This window comes from Channa argus, unplaced genomic scaffold (assembly GCF_033026475.1).
Source record: "Channa argus isolate prfri unplaced genomic scaffold, Channa argus male v1.0 Contig057, whole genome shotgun sequence".
In the NCBI taxonomy this organism is placed as follows: domain Eukaryota; kingdom Metazoa; phylum Chordata; class Actinopteri; order Anabantiformes; family Channidae; genus Channa; species Channa argus.
Genome location: NW_027125276.1, coordinates 62,600 through 74,940, shown reverse-complemented (window position 1 = coordinate 74,940; position 12,341 = coordinate 62,600). Strand labels below are relative to the sequence as shown.

Genomic DNA, 12,341 nt, shown 5'->3' with positions numbered 1-12,341 from the left:
TTTATCTTTGTATGTTGCACCCTGACCCCCTAGACAGGGGCGTAACAGACCAGTACAGTTATAGTACTTTGTACTTTGCCACATTTATCTTCTTCTTAGCAAGTGTCATGCATTCTGCTTCTCCAGCGTTTTTAAGAGCTGTTGATGATGTCAAATGCAGCTTACGGCCACACCGCTCTCTAAGCGCCCGATCTCGTCCGATCTCGGCAGCCAAATAGAGCCGGGCCTGGTTAGTACTTGGTAGGAAGACCGCCTGGGAATACCAGGTGCTGTAAGCTTTTTTGCTTGGGTTTACGGGCAGCACAAGCTGGTGTTACTGCCTATTTATTCATAGAAATTGTTCTATATTTTCATCAAATTTTGTTCTTTCATTGCTGTTTTGCTACTTTATTGGTTTGCCAACCATCGTGCTTCATTACTAGTAGACCATGTTACGGTCCTGGCCATATGTGTTGTTTTTATTTTGTTGTTCTTATAGGTGCCCTGCCTGATTGGCCGGATTGGGGGGCAGTACAGGAAGCTGATTGGTCCATCTTACACTTCCTGGAGTTTTAAAAGTACGGTTCCCAACAGCTAGCGAGGCTCTTTCTGGCATCAGCACCTGTTTGCTGTTCTTGGTTTCCAAACCTTATTTAGCATTTTTGAATTGTTAGGTTTTGTGCCGTGGTTTTGTTTATAAATTGTATATTTTGTAAATAGTATTAAATCTGTAGGGGTGAACTGCCATTTTCTTTGGAGTGTTTTCACATTAGGGAGTTAGGGTTAGCGACTATCTTTTGGTTTGTTTATTTCTATCAGGCTAGCGAACACTTTCTGTGGGAAATGGCTTATTTTGTTTATTATGTTGGCCTTGGTTCGCCCTGAGTTGTAGTGTCATGTTTTGTTTGACACTTTCTTTCGTTTAAAATAAATATCATTCTGTTGGAACATCTCGATCCTGGATTATGGTTTGGAGACGGGAGAGGGAACATCCTAATTTATCTTTGTATGTTGCACCCTGACCCCCTAGACAGGGGCGTATCAGACCAGTACAGTTATAGTACTTTGTACTTTGCCACATTTATCTTCTTCTTAGCAAGTGTCATGCATTCTGCTTCTCCAGCGTTTTTAAGAGCTGTTGATGATGTCAAATGCAGCTTACGGCCACACCGCTCTCTAAGCGCCCGATCTCGTCCGATCTCGGCAGCCAAATAGAGCCGGGCCTGGTTAGTACTTGGTAGGAAGACCGCCTGGGAATACCAGGTGCTGTAAACTTTTTTGCTTGGGTTTACGGGCAGCACAAGCTGGTGTTACTGCCTATTTATTCATAGAAATTGTTCTATATTTTCATCAAATTTTGTTCTTTCATTGCTGTTTTGCTACTTTATTGGTTTGCCAACCATCGTGCTTCATTACTAGTAGACCATGTTACGGTCCTGGCCATATGTGTTGTTTTTATTTTCTTGTTCTTATAGGTGCCCTGCCTGATTGGCCGGATTGGGGGGCAGTACAGGAAGCTGATTGGTCCATCCTACACTTCCTGGAGTTTTAAAAGTACGGTTCCCAACAGCAAGCGAGGCTCTTTCTGGCATCAGCACCTGTTTGCTGTTCTTGGTTTCCAAACCTTATTTAGCATTTTTGAATTGTTAGGTTTTGTGACGTGGTTTTGTTATAAATTGTATATTTTGTAAATAGTATTAAATCTGTAGGGGTGAACTGCCATTTTCTTTGGACCGTTTTCACATTAGGGAGTTAGGGTTAGCGACTGTCTTTTGGTTTGTTTATTTCTATTAGGCTAGCTAACACTTTCTGTGGGAAATGGCTTATTTTGTTTATTATGTTGGCCTTGGTTCGCCCTGAGTTGTAGTGTCATGTTTTGTTTGACACTTTCTTTCGTTTAAAATAAATATCATTCTGTTGGAACATCTCAATCCTGGATTTTGGTTTGAGGATCGGAGAGGGAACATCCAAATTTATCTTTGTATGTTTCACCCTGACCCCCTAGACAGGGGCGTAACAGACCAGTACAGTTATAGTACTTTGTACTTTGCCATATTTATCTTCTTCTTAGCAAGTGTCATGCATTCTGCTTCTCCAGCGTTTTTAAGAGCTGTTGATGATGTCAAATGCAGCTTACGGCCACACCGCTCTCTAAGCGCCCGATCTCGTCCGATCTCGGCAGCCAAATAGAGCCGGGCCTGGTTAGTACTTGGTAGGAAGACCGCCTGGGAATACCAGGTGCTGTAAGCTTTTTTGCTTGGGTTTACGGGCAGCACAAGCTGGTGTTACTGCCTATTTATTCATAGAAATTGTTCTATATTTTCATCAAATTTTGTTCTTTCATTGCTGTTTTGCTACTTTATTGGTTTGCCAACCATCGTGCTTCATTACTAGTAGACCATGTTACGGTCCTGGCCATATGTGTTGTTTTTATTTTCTTGTTCTTATAGGTGCCCTGCCTGATTGGCCGGATTGGGGGGCAGTACAGGAAGCTGATTGGTCCATCCTACACTTCCTGGAGTTTTAAAAGTACGGTTCCCAACAGCTAGCGAGGCTCTTTCTGGCATCAGCACCTGTTTGCTGTTCTTGGTTTCCAAACCTTATTTAGCATTTTTGAATTGTTAGGTTTTGTGCCGTGGTTTTGTTTATAAATTGTATATTTTGTAAATAGTATTAAATCTGTAGGGGTGAACTGCCATTTTCTTTGGAGTGTTTTCACATTAGGGAGTTAGGGTTAGCGACTATCTTTTGGTTTGTTTATTTCTATCAGGCTAGCTAACACTTTCTGTGGGAAATGGCTTATTTTGTTTATTATGTTGGCCTTGGTTCGCCCTGAGTTGTAGTGTCATGTTTTGTTTGACACTTTCTTTCGTTTAAAGTAAATATCATTCTGTTGGAACATCTCAATCCTGGATTTTGGTTTGAGGATCGGAGAGGGAACATGCAAATTTATCTTTGTATGTTTCACCCTGACCCCCTAGACAGGGGCGTAACAGACCAGTACAGTTATAGTACTTTGTACTTTGCCACATTTATCTTCTTATTAGCATGTGTCATGCATTCTGCTTATCCAGCGTTTTTAGGAGCTGTTGATGATGTCAAATGCAGCTTACGGCCACACCGCTCTCTAAGCGCCAGATCTCGTCCGATCTCGGCAGCCAAATAGAGCTGGGCCTGGTTAGTACTTGGTAGGAAGACCGCCTGGGAATACCAGGTGCTGTAAGCTTTTTTGCTTGGGTTTACGGGCAGCACAAGCTGGTGTTACTGCCTATTTATTCATAGAAATTGTTCTATATTTTCATCAAATTTTGTTCTTTAATTGCTGTTTTGCTACTTTATTGGTTTGCCAACCATCGTGCTTCATTACTAGTAGACCATGTTACGGTCCTGGCCATATGTGTTGTTTTTATTTTGTTGTTCTTATAGGTGCCCTGCCTGATTGGCCGGATTGGGGGGCAGTACAGGAAGCTGATTGGTCCATCCTACACTTCCTGGAGTTTTAAAAGTACGGTTCCCAACAGCTAGCGAGGCTCTTTCTGGCATCAGCACCTGTTTGCTGTTCTTGGTTTCCAAACCTTATTTAGCATTTTTGAATTGTTAGGTTTTGTGCCGTGGTTTTGTTTATAAATTGTATATTTTGTAAATAGTATTAAATCTGTAGGGGTGAACTGCCATTTTCTTTGGAGTGTTTTCACATTAGGGAGTTAGGGTTAGCGACTGTCTTTTGGTTTGTTTATTTCTATCAGGCTAGCTAGCACTTTCTGTGGGAAATGGCTTATTTTGTTTATTATGTTGGCCTTGGTTCGCCCTGAGTTGTAGAGTCATGTTTTGTTTGACACTTTCTTTCGTTTAAAATAAATATCATTCTGTTGGAACATCTCGATCCTGGATTTTGGTTTGGGGATCGGAGAGGGAACATGCTAATTTATCTTTGTATGTTGCACCCTGACCCCCTAGACAGGGGCGTAACAGACCAGTACAGTTATAGTACTTTGTACTTTGCCACATTTATCTTCTTCTTAGCAAGTGTCATGCATTCTGCTTCTCCAGCGTTTTTAAGAGCTGTTGATGATGTCAAATGCAGCTTACGGCCCCACCGCTCTCTAAGCGCCCGATCTCGTCCGATCTCGGCAGCCAAATAGAGCCGGGCCTGGTTAGTACTTGGTAGGAAGACCGCCTGGGAATACCAGGTGCTGTAAGCTTTTTTGCTTGGGTTTACGGGCAGCACAAGCTGGTGTTACTGCCTATTTATTCATAGAAATTGTTCTATATTTTCATCAAATTTTGTTCTTTCATTGCTGTTTTGCTACTTTATTGGTTTGCCAACCATCGTGCTTCATTACTAGTAGACCATGTTACGGTCCTGGCCATATGTGTTGTTTTTATTTTCTTGTTCTTATAGGTGCCCTGCCTGATTGGCCGGATTGGGGGGCAGTACAGGAAGCTGATTGGCCCATCCTACACTTCCTGGAGTTTTAAAAGTACGGTTCCCAACAGCAAGCGAGGCTCTTTCTGGCATCAGCACCTGTTTGCTGTTCTTGGTTTCTAAACCTTATTTAGCATTTTTGAATTGTTAGGTTTTGTGACGTGGTTTTGTTATAAATTGTATATTTTGTAAATAGTAATTAATCTGTAGGGGTGAACTGCCATTTTTTTGGACCGTTTTCACATTAGGGAGTTAGGGTTAGCGACTGTCTTTTGGTTTGTTTATTTCTATCAGGCTAGCTAGCACTTTCTGTGGGAAATGGCTTATTTTGTTTATTATGTTGGCCTTGGTTCGCCATGAGTTGTGTCATTTTTTGTTTGTCACTTTCTTTCGTTTAAAATAAATATCATTCTGTTGGAACATCTCGATCCTGGATTTTGGTTTGGGGATCGGAGAGGGAACATGCTAATTTATCTTTGTATGTTGCACCCTGACCCCCTAGACAGGGGCGTAACAGACCAGTACAGTTATAGTACTTTGTACTTTGCCACATTTATCTTCTTCATTAGCAAGTGTCATGCATTCTGCTTCTCCAGCGTTTTTAAGAGCTGTTGATGATGTCAAATGCAGCTTACGGCCCCACCGCTCTCTAAGCGCTCGATCTCGTCCGATCTCGGCAGCCAAATAGAGCCGGGCCTGGTTAGTACTTGGTAGGAAGACCGCCTGGGAATACCAGGTGCTGTAAGCTTTTTTGCTTGGGTTTACGGGCAGCACAAGCTGGTGTTACTGCCTATTTATTCATAGAAATTGTTCTATATTTTCATCAAATTTTGTTCTTTCATTGCTGTTTTGCTACTTTATTGGTTTGCCAACCATCGTGCTTCATTACTAGTAGACCATGTTACGGTCCTGGCCATATGTGTTGTTTTTATTTTGTTGTTCTTATAGGTGCCCTGCCTGATTGGCCGGATTGGGGGGCAGTACAGGAAGCTGATTGGTCCATCCTACACTTCCTGGAGTTTTAAAAGTACGGTTCCCAACAGCTAGCGAGGCTCTTTCTGGCATCAGCACCTGTTTGCTGGTCTTGGTTTCCAAACCTTATTTAGCATTTTTGAATTGTTAGGTTTTGTGCCGTGGTTTTGTTTATAAATTGTATATTTTGTAAATAGTATTAAATCTGTAGGGGTGAACTGCCATTTTCTTTGGACTGTTTTCACATTAGGGAGTTATGGTTAGCGACTGTCTTTTGGTTTGTTTATTTCTATCAGGCTAGCTAGCACTTTCTGTGGGAAATGGCTTATTTTGTTTATTATGTTGGCCTTGGTTCGCCCTGAGTTGTAGTGTCATGTTTTGTTTGACACTTTCTTTCGTTTAAAATAAATATCATTCTGTTGGAACATCTCGATCCTGGATTTTGGTTTGGGGATCGGAGAGGGAACATGCTAATTTATCTTTGTATGTTGCACCCTGACCCCCTAGACAGGGGCGTAACAGACCAGTACAGTTATAGTACTTTGTACTTTGCCACATTTATCTTCTTCTTAGCAAGTGTCATGCATTCTGCTTCTCCAGCGTTTTTAAGAGCTGTTGATGATGTCAAATGCAGCTTACGGCCACACTGCTCTCTAAGCGCCCGATCCCGTCCGATCTCAGCAGCCAAATATGGCCGGGCCTTGTTAGTACTTGGTAGGAAGACCGCCTGGGAATACCACGTGCTGTAAGCTTCTTTGCTTGGGTTTACGGGCAGCACAAGCTGGTGTTACTGCCTATTTATTCATAGAAATTGTTCTATATTTTCATCAAATTTTGTTCTTTCATTGCTGTTTTGCTACTTTATTGGTTTGCCAACCATCGTGCTTCATTACTAGTAGACCATGTTACGGTCCTGGCCATATGTGTTGTTTTTATTTTGTTGTTCTTATAGGTGCCCTGCCTGATTGGCCGGATTGGGGGGCAGTACAGGAAGCTGATTGGTCCATCCTACACTTCCTGGAGTTTTAAAAGTACGGTTCCCAACAGCTAGCGAGGCTCTTTCTGGCATCAGCACCTGTTTGCTGTTCTTGGTTTCCAAACCTTATTTAGCATTTTTGAATTGTTAGGTTTTGTGCCGTGGTTTTGTTTATAAATTGTATATTTTGTAAATAGTATTAAATCTGTAGGGGTGAACTGCCATTTTCTTTGGAGTGTTTTCACATTAGGGAGTTAGGGTTAGCGACTATCTTTTGGTTTGTTTATTTCTATCAGGCTAGCTAACACTTTCTGTGGGAAATGGCTTATTTTGTTTATTATGTTGGCCTTGGTTCGCCCTGAGTTGTAGTGTCATGTTTTGTTTGACACTTTCTTTCGTTTAAAATAAATATCATTCTGTTGGAACATCTCAATCCTGGATTTTGGTTTGAGGATCGGAGAGGGAACATCCAAATTTATCTTTGTATGTTTCACCCTGACCCCCTAGACAGGGGCGTAACAGACCAGTACAGTTATAGTACTTTGTACTTTGCCACATTTATCTTCTTCTTAGCAAGTGTCATGCATTCTGCTTCTCCAGCGTTTTTAGGAGCTGTTGATGATGTCAAATGCAGCTTACGGCCACACCGCTCTCTAAGCGCCCGATCTCGTCCGATCTCGGCAGCCAAATAGAGCCGGGCCTGGTTAGTACTTGGTAGGAAGACCGCCTGGGAATACCAGGTGCTGTAAGCTTTTTTGCTTGGGTTTACGGGCAGCACAAGCTGGTGTTACTGCCTATTTATTCATAGAAATTGTTCTATATTTTCATCAAATTTTGTTCTTTCATTGCTGTTTTGCTACTTTATTGGTTTGCCAACCATCGTGCTTCATTACTAGTAGACCATGTTACGGTCCTGGCCATATGTGTTGTTTTTATTTTCTTGTTCTTATAGGTGCCCTGCCTGATTGGCCGGATTGGGGGGCAGTACAGGAAGCTGATTGGTCCATCCTACACTTCCTGGAGTTTTAAAAGTACGGTTCCCAACAGCTAGCGAGGCTCTTTCTGGCATCAGCACCTGTTTGCTGTTCTTGGTTTCCAAACCGTATTTAGCATTTTTGAATTGTTAGGTTTTGTGCCGTGGTTTTGTTTATAAATTGTATATTTTGTAAATAGTATTAAATCTGTAGGGGTGAACTGCCATTTTCTTTGGACTGTTTTCACATTAGGGAGTTATGGTTAGCGACTGTCTTTTGGTTTGTTTATTTCTATCAGGCTAGCTAGCACTTTCTGTGGGAAATGGCTTATTTTGTTTATTATGTTGGCCTTGGTTCGCCCTGAGTTGTAGTGTCATGTTTTGTTTGACACTTTCTTTCGTTTAAAACAAATATCATTCTGTTGGAACATCTCGATCCTGGATTATGGTTTGGAGACCGGAGAGGGAACATCCTAATTTATCTTTGTATGTTGCACCCTGACCCCCTAGACAGGGGCGTAACAGACCAGTACAGTTATAGTACTTTGTACTTTGCCACATTTATCTTCTTCTTAGCAAGTGTCATGCATTCTGCTTCTCCAGCGTTTTTAAGAGCTGTTGATGATGTCAAATGCAGCTTACGGCCACACCGCTCTCTAAGCGCCCGATCTCGTCCGATCTCGGCAGCCAAATAGAGCCGGGCCTGGTTAGTACTTGGTAGGAAGACCGCCTGGGAATACCAGGTGCTGTAAGCTTTTTTGCTTGGGTTTACGGGCAGCACAAGCTGGTGTTACTGCCTATTTATTCATAGAAATTGTTCTATATTTTCATCAAATTTTGTTCTTTCATTGCTGTTTTGCTACTTTATTGGTTTGCCAACCATCGTGCTTCATTACTAGTAGACCATGTTACGGTCCTGGCCATATGTGTTGTTTTTATTTTCTTGTTCTTATAGGTGCCCTGCCTGATTGGCCGGATTGGGGGGCAGTACAGGAAGCTGATTGGTCCATCCTACACTTCCTGGAGTTTTAAAAGTACGGTTCCCAACAGCTAGCGAGGCTCTTTCTGGCATCAGCACCTGTTTGCTGTTCTTGGTTTCCAAACCTTATTTAGCATTTTTGAATTGTTAGGTTTTGTGCCGTGGTTTTGTTTATAAATTGTATATTTTGTAAATAGTATTAAATCTGTAGGGGTGGACTGCCATTTTCTTTTGATTGTTTTCTCTTATTTTAACATTAGGGAGTTAGGGTTAGCGACTGTCTTTTGGTTTGTTTATTTCTATCAGGCTAGCTAGCACTTTCTGTGGGAAATGGCTTATTTTGTTTATTATGTTGGCCTTGGTTCGCCCTGAGTTGTAGTGTCATGTTTTGTTTGACACTTTCTTTCGTTTAAAATAAATATCATTCTGTTGGAACATCTCGATCCTGGATTTTGGTTTGGGGATCGGAGAGGGAACATGCTAATTTATCTTTGTATGTTGCACCCTGAGCCCCTAGACAGGGGCGTAACACACCAGTACAGTTATAGTACTTTGTACTTTGCCACATTTATCTTCTTCTTAGCAAGTGTCATGCATTCTGCTTCTCCAGCGTTTTTAAGAGCTGTTGATGATGTCAAATGCAGCTTACGGCCACACCGCTCTCTGAGCGCCCGATCTCGTCCGATCTCGGCAGCCAAATAGGGCCGGGCCTGGTTAGTACTTGGTAGGAAGACCGCCTGGGAATACCACGTGCTGTAAGCTTCTTTGCTTGGGTTTACGGGCAGCACAAGCTGGTGTTACTGCCTATTTATTCATAGAAATTGTTCTATATTTTCATAAAATTTTGTTCTTTCATTGCTGTTTTGCTACTTTATTGGTTTGCCAACCATCGTGCTTCATTACTAGTAGACCATGTTACGGTCCTGGCCATATGTGTTGTTTTTATTTTCTTGTTCTTATAGGTGCCCTGCCTGATTGGCCGGATTGGGGGGCAGTACAGGAAGCTGATTGGTCCATCCTACACTTCCTGGAGTTTTAAAAGTACGGTTCCCAACAGCTAGCGAGGCTCTTTCTGGCATCAGCACCTGTTTGCTGTTCTTGGTTTCCAAACCTTATTTAGCATTTTTGAATTGTTAGGTTTTGTGCCGTGGTTTTGTTTATAAATTGTATATTTTGTAAATAGTATTAAATCTGTAGGGGTGAACTGCCATTTTTTTTGGACTGTTTTCACATTAGGGAGTTAGGGTTAGCGACTGTCTTTTGGTTTGTTTATTTCTATCAGGCTAGCTAGCACTTTCTGTGGGAAATGGCTTATTTTGTTTATTATGTTGGCCTTGGTTCGCCCTGAGTTGTAGTGTCATGTTTTGTTTGACACTTTCTTTCGTTTAAAATAAATATCATTCTGTTGGAACATCTCGATCCTGGATTATGGTTTGGAGACCGGAGAGGGAACATCCTAATTTATCTTTGTATGTTGCACCCTGACCCCCTAGACAGGGGCGTAACAGACCAGTACAGTTATAGTACTTTGTACTTTGCCACATTTATCTTCTTCTTAGCAAGTGTCATGCATTCTGCTTCTCCAGCGTTTTTAAGAGCTGTTGATGATGTCAAATGCAGCTTACGGCCACACCGCTCTCTAAGCGCCCGATCTCGTCCGATCTCGGCAGCCAAATAGAGCCGGGCCTGGTTAGTACTTGGTAGGAAGACCGCCTGGGAATACCAGGTGCTGTAAGCTTTTTTGCTTGGGTTTACGGGCAGCACAAGCTGGTGTTACTGCCTATTTATTCATAGAAATTGTTCCATATTTTCATCAAATTTTGTTCTTTCATTGCTGTTTTGCTACTTTATTGGTTTGTCAACCATCGTGCTTCATTACTAGTAGACCATGTTACGGTCCTGGGCATATGTGTTGTTTTTATTTTCTTGTTCTTATAGGTGCCCTGCCTGATTGGCCGGATTGGGGGGCAGTACAGGAAGCTGATTGGTCCATCCTACACTTCCTGGAGTTTTAAAAGTACGGTTCCCAACAGCTAGCGAGGCTCTTTCTGGCATCAGCACCTGTTTGCTGTTCTTGGTTTCCAAACCTTATTTAGCATTTTTGAATTGTTAGGTTTTGTGCCGTGGTTTTGTTTATAAATTGTATATTTTGTAAATAGTATTAAATCTGTAGGGGTGGACTGCCATTTTCTTTTGATTGTTTTCTCTTGTTTTCACATTAAGGAGTTAGGGTTAGCGACTATCTTTTGGTTTGTTTATTTCTATCAGGCTAGCTAGCACTTTCTGTGGGAAATGGCTTATTTTGTTTATTATGTTGGCCTTGGTTCGCCCTGAGTTGTAGTGTCATGTTTTGTTTGACACTTTCTTTCGTTTAAAATAAATATCATTCTGTTGGAACATCTCAATCCTGGATTTTGGTTTGAGGATCGGAGAGGGAACATGCAAATTTATCTTTGTATGTTTCACCCTGACCCCCTAGACAGGGGCGTAACAGACCAGTACAGTTATAGTACTTTGTACTTTGCCACATTTATCTTCTTCTTAGCAAGTGTCATGCATTCTGCTTCTCTAGCGTTTTTAAGAGCTGTTGATAATGTCAAATGCAGCTTACGGCCACACCGCTCTCTAAGCGCCCGATCTCGTCCGATCTCGGCAGCCAAATAGAGCCGGGCCTGGTTAGTACTTGGTAGGAAGACCGCCTGGGAATACCAGGTGCTGTAAGCTTTTTTGCTTGGGTTTACGGGCAGCACAAGCTGGTGTTACTGCCTATTTATTCATAGAAATTGTTCTATATTTTCATCAAATTTTGTTCTTTCATTGCTGTTTTGCTACTTTATTGGTTTGCCAACCATCGTGCTTCATTACTAGTAGACCATGTTACGGTCCTGGCCATATGTGTTGTTTTTATTTTGTTGTTCTTATAGGTGCCCTGCCTGATTGGCCGGATTGAGGGGCAGTACAGGAAGCTTATTGGTCCATCCTACACTTCCTGGAGTTTTAAAAGTACGGTTCCCAACAGCTAGCGAGGCTCTTTCTGGCATCAGCACCTGTTTGCTGTTCTTGGTTTCCAAACCTTATTTAGCATTTTTGAATTGTTAGGTTTTGTGCCGTGGTTTTGTTTATAAATTGTATATTTTGTAAATAGTATTAAATCTGTAGGGGTGGACTGCCATTTTCTTTTGATTGTTTTCACTTGTTTTCACATTAAGGAGTTAGGGTTAGCGACTGTCTTTTGGTTTGTTTATTTCTATCAGGCTAGCTAGCACTTTCTGTGGGAAATGGCTTATTTTGTTTATTATGTTGGCCTTGGTTCGCCCTGAGTTGTAGTGTCATGTTTTGTTTGACACTTTCTTTCGTTTAAAATAAATATCATTCTGTTGGAACATCTCGATCCTGGATTTTGGTTTGGGGATCGGAGAGGGAACATGCTAATTTATCTTTGTATGTTGCACCCTGACCCCCTAGACAGGGGCGTAACAGACCAGTACAGTTATAGTACTTTGTACTTTGCCACATTTATCTTCTTCTTAGCAAGTGTCATGCATTCTGCTTCTCCAGCGTTTTTAAGAGCTGTTGATGATGTCAAATGCAGCTTACGGCCACACCGCTCTCTAAGCGCCCGATCCCGTCCGATCTCAGCAGCCAATTATGGCCGGGCCTTGTTAGTACTTGGTAGGAAGACCGCCTGGGAATACCACGTGCTGTAAGCTTCTTTGCTTGGGTTTACGGGCAGCACAAGCTGGTGTTACTGCCTATTTATTCATAGAAATTGTTCTATATTTTCATCAAATTTTGTTCTTTCATTGCTGTTTTGCTACTTTATTGGTTTGCCAACCATCGTGCTTCATTACTAGTAGACCATGTTACGGTCCTGGCCATATGTGTTGTTTTTATTTTCTTGTTCTTATAGGTGCCCTGCCTGATTGGCCGGATTGGGGGGCAGTACAGGAAGCTGATTGGTCCATCCTACACTTCCTGGAGTTTTAAAAGTACGGTTCCCAACAGCTAGCGAGGCTCTTTCTGGCATCAGCACCTG

At 42.0% G+C, this 12,341-nt stretch overlaps 13 pseudogenes; all 13 read left to right on the top strand.

Moving 5' to 3' along the window:
* The first annotated feature begins 159 nt into the window (after positions 1-159).
* LOC137119551 (5S ribosomal RNA) lies at positions 160-278 on the top strand (annotated as a pseudogene).
* Positions 279-1,135: 857 nt separating this feature from the next.
* Positions 1,136-1,254, top strand: LOC137119437 (5S ribosomal RNA; annotated as a pseudogene).
* Positions 1,255-2,110: 856 nt separating this feature from the next.
* On the top strand, positions 2,111-2,229 carry LOC137119549 (5S ribosomal RNA; annotated as a pseudogene).
* Positions 2,230-3,086: 857 nt separating this feature from the next.
* Positions 3,087-3,205, top strand: LOC137119439 (5S ribosomal RNA; annotated as a pseudogene).
* Positions 3,206-4,062: 857 nt separating this feature from the next.
* Positions 4,063-4,181, top strand: LOC137119452 (5S ribosomal RNA; annotated as a pseudogene).
* Positions 4,182-5,034: 853 nt separating this feature from the next.
* Positions 5,035-5,153, top strand: LOC137119506 (5S ribosomal RNA; annotated as a pseudogene).
* An 857-nt stretch (positions 5,154-6,010) lies between these two features.
* On the top strand, positions 6,011-6,129 carry LOC137119537 (5S ribosomal RNA; annotated as a pseudogene).
* An 857-nt stretch (positions 6,130-6,986) lies between these two features.
* LOC137119548 (5S ribosomal RNA) lies at positions 6,987-7,105 on the top strand (annotated as a pseudogene).
* Positions 7,106-7,962: 857 nt separating this feature from the next.
* Positions 7,963-8,081, top strand: LOC137119547 (5S ribosomal RNA; annotated as a pseudogene).
* Positions 8,082-8,948: 867 nt separating this feature from the next.
* LOC137119516 (5S ribosomal RNA) lies at positions 8,949-9,067 on the top strand (annotated as a pseudogene).
* An 857-nt stretch (positions 9,068-9,924) lies between these two features.
* Positions 9,925-10,043, top strand: LOC137119545 (5S ribosomal RNA; annotated as a pseudogene).
* An 867-nt stretch (positions 10,044-10,910) lies between these two features.
* Positions 10,911-11,029, top strand: LOC137119544 (5S ribosomal RNA; annotated as a pseudogene).
* Positions 11,030-11,896: 867 nt separating this feature from the next.
* On the top strand, positions 11,897-12,015 carry LOC137119523 (5S ribosomal RNA; annotated as a pseudogene).
* The last annotated feature ends 326 nt before the right edge of the window (positions 12,016-12,341 follow it).